This window comes from Anopheles ziemanni, unplaced genomic scaffold, assembly GCF_943734765.1.
Source record: "Anopheles ziemanni unplaced genomic scaffold, idAnoZiCoDA_A2_x.2 scaffold_48_ctg1, whole genome shotgun sequence".
Classification (NCBI taxonomy): domain Eukaryota; kingdom Metazoa; phylum Arthropoda; class Insecta; order Diptera; family Culicidae; genus Anopheles; species Anopheles ziemanni.
Genome location: NW_026690091.1, coordinates 283,101 through 286,318, shown reverse-complemented (window position 1 = coordinate 286,318; position 3,218 = coordinate 283,101).

Genomic DNA, 3,218 nt, shown 5'->3' with positions numbered 1-3,218 from the left:
GTGCACCACTACCGGAGCGTAGCGAAACAGGACTTCCTCGCAATCCGCTGTGTGCGTGTTGCAGTTAACCAGCGTCCGGATGAGTGCGGGTTCGGTTGCCTCGTCATGCAGCAGTTCATGATGACTTGATCTGCATCCGTCCTTGCCGCAGAAGGTACTAGAACGGCACTGACCCGGGTGCCGACCCAAACATCGTCTACATAGTTTGCCGTCTTTCACTATCACCCAGCGACTTTCAACCTCCAGTTGGCAAAACCTTTCACAATCCGCAAGTTTGTGATTTGTCCCGTTGCATGCGTCGCACCGTCTTTTTCCTTTTGGTGGCGCAGGATTGTGTGTCTGCAGTGCCGGTGTTTCTGAGGGAAGTGTAGTGATGTGTGTGAAATTTCGGCTTACCTGACCGCGCTGACTTTGTTCGGTTTGTGTTGTGTCGTAAAGCGGAACCGATAAGCTTGCCGCCCGTACAAGTCGATCCAACCAGTGCTCAAGGTCCATGAGCGTGACTGCTGGCAGGTCCAGACGGTGATCGTTCCAGCGCAATCGTTCGCTCGGTGGCAGCTTTTCTACGATCTCATGGAGCAGTGTTGCGTTGCACTGGTACTCCCATAAGCCGCACGCCTTTACGGTAGCACACATGTTCAGGACAGCTACTCCGAAATCCACCAGCGTCGCGGGTCGTGTTGCATCGGGCGAAGGCATCCTTCTTAATCTTTGGACGAGTGAGTTCGCAATGATCTCCGGTCGCGCAAACAGCGTACGAAGCATGTTTATCGCTCCGTCCAGGCACGATGGCAACAGCAGCCCCGGTAGTTGATGTAGTTACAACACATGAGATTGGTGTTTTAATAAACAAATAAATCCGAGTTCTTCGCAAACTGCTACGACTGCGATCATGACGTTAGCATTTAAACCAAAACATGGCTCGATGGCCCAATTCCTTCGTCGATGTTTTATGATTGTGGTCGTTGAAATGTTTACCGTACTGATCGCTCACCAGCTAACAGCTCTAAGACAAGAGGAGGAGGTTTTCTAACTGCAATTTCTCCGAAGTTCAACTCATCTGAATGCACTTGGAACTCGAACAGAATAGAATGCATATGGGTCCGAGAGGGATCCTATTCTTCGGCTTTGTGTATAGGGTGTATTTATATTCCTCCTGATCTCGCGAATGATCCACATACGGTCCACTCGTTTTGTGCAAACCTTCGAGCCATGAGATAAAATTCTTCCAAAGCAATGCTCGTGTTTGGTGACTTCAAACAACCTCATCTACGTTGGAGCACCCTACCGAACGGTGTGCAGAGCATAGAAAGCATGCTGTCTCATATTTCAAATTCTTGCTCGATGCTCTTGGATGAAATGAGTTATTGTTATCTACATTAGCTGAATTCCGACAGCAACGCTCGGGGTGCTATCATGGATCTAATTTTCGCCGAGAAAAAATTTGCCAAAGCCCGGCTGTGACTGATATTTGCCTCGACCCATTACCACAGCTAGATGCTTATCATCCAGCTCTCACCTCAAGCTTTTCCATACAGTTAGCTCACACTTAATTGAATTCTGTCCCATCTATTCTGTTGCATTGTCGTTGGAACTTCAGAACAGCTTATTTTGTTGGACTATGCTCTGCTTGCCGTTGGCTGGGATAGCGTGATGTGAAGCTCAGACATCAATGAAAATATTCAACAGCTCAACAGCCAGATTGTTGACTCGTTCGATCAGCTGGTTTCACTCAGACGCCCCCCGGTGACACAACCGTGGTACAACCACTCTCTTCGGCGCTTCAAAAAAAGGAGAGCCAAGCACCACCGAAAATACGGACGGCATCACTTTGAGCGAAACCGGTAGATGAACTTCAAAGCTGCGCGCAAATTCAAATAGCATAACAAGCAGGCGTATAAAGCTTACTTCAATAAGACACAAAGCAATCTGAAAAGCAACTCGAAGAGTTTCTGGAGTTTCGTCAACCGTAAACGGTCTGCCGATGACCTACCATCTACGATGCATCTTTGCGGCGTTTCATATTCTGGCAACGAGAATTTATGTGGTGCGTTCGGTAATCACTTTGCTTCGCTCTACAGATCGTACGTTACATCTCCATCTGAAGTTGTCAGTGCAATCAAGGGTCTTCACGATTCTGTCGACATATCACGATTCTGTCGACTTTGCCAACCCTACCGGAAGCTGAGGTCAACGCGGCTATAAAATAGTTGAAGCCTTCCTTTGCTGCTGGGTCCGACTACATACCCAGCACAGTCATAATTCGCTGTAGAGTGGCTCTCGTTCCATTTATTATGAAATTGTTTGACAAATCTCTGCAGTTAGGAAGCTTCCCACTCATCTGGAAATCATCGTAGATGTTCCATTTGTAGAAAAGGCTAATGAAAAAGACATCGCTAACTACCGGGGCATCTCTATGCTCTGCGCAATCAGCAAACTGTTCGAAGGGCTAGTCAGTAAAAGTTTGTTCTATGGATTTGGTCAGTTCATCACCCTGGATCGACATGGATTTATCCTAACCCGATCGTTGGATTTTAATTTTGTCAACCTGCTTAATAATTGCTATTACTGTCTCGAAGAGAACATACAGCTAGACTGCGTTTACACAGATTTAAATGCGGCATTTGATAACGTTGACCATTTTGTTTGATTGCCAGTTGACCTGGCTAAATTTACCATGTATGGTGTTAACAGTGATATTGTGCTCTGGTTGAGTAGCTTCCTTTCTAGAAGATCAAAACAGGTAAATATAGGTAAGCCATACTCTGCTACATTCACAAACGCTTTTGGTGTCCCGCACGGCAGCGTTTTAGGGCCTTTGCTCTTCGTTTTATTTTTAAATGACTTTGAATTACCTACCTGATGCTTGCAAACTATTGTACGCCGACGACCTTTACATTAATTTACCAGTTCTAATTTCACCGGCTACCATATTATTAAAAAGTGTTTGGATGAATTCAGCTCATGGTGCATTAGAAATAATAGGTGGAATGGCATACGAAGTTGTTTGATGTTAACCACGGCTTAAATTAAGCGATTGTCTATTTTAGCCGCTCGAGTTTGGTATCGCGTACTTTTTCAATGGACCATGGTTAAAAGTTAAACCATTGATACAAATCCTACTTTGACGCTTCGATATCAAACAATTTGAATTGAACGTTTTCCAAACAATTTTTAATAAAAAAACTCCTTTGCTGTTTTTCATTATTAATTAATAT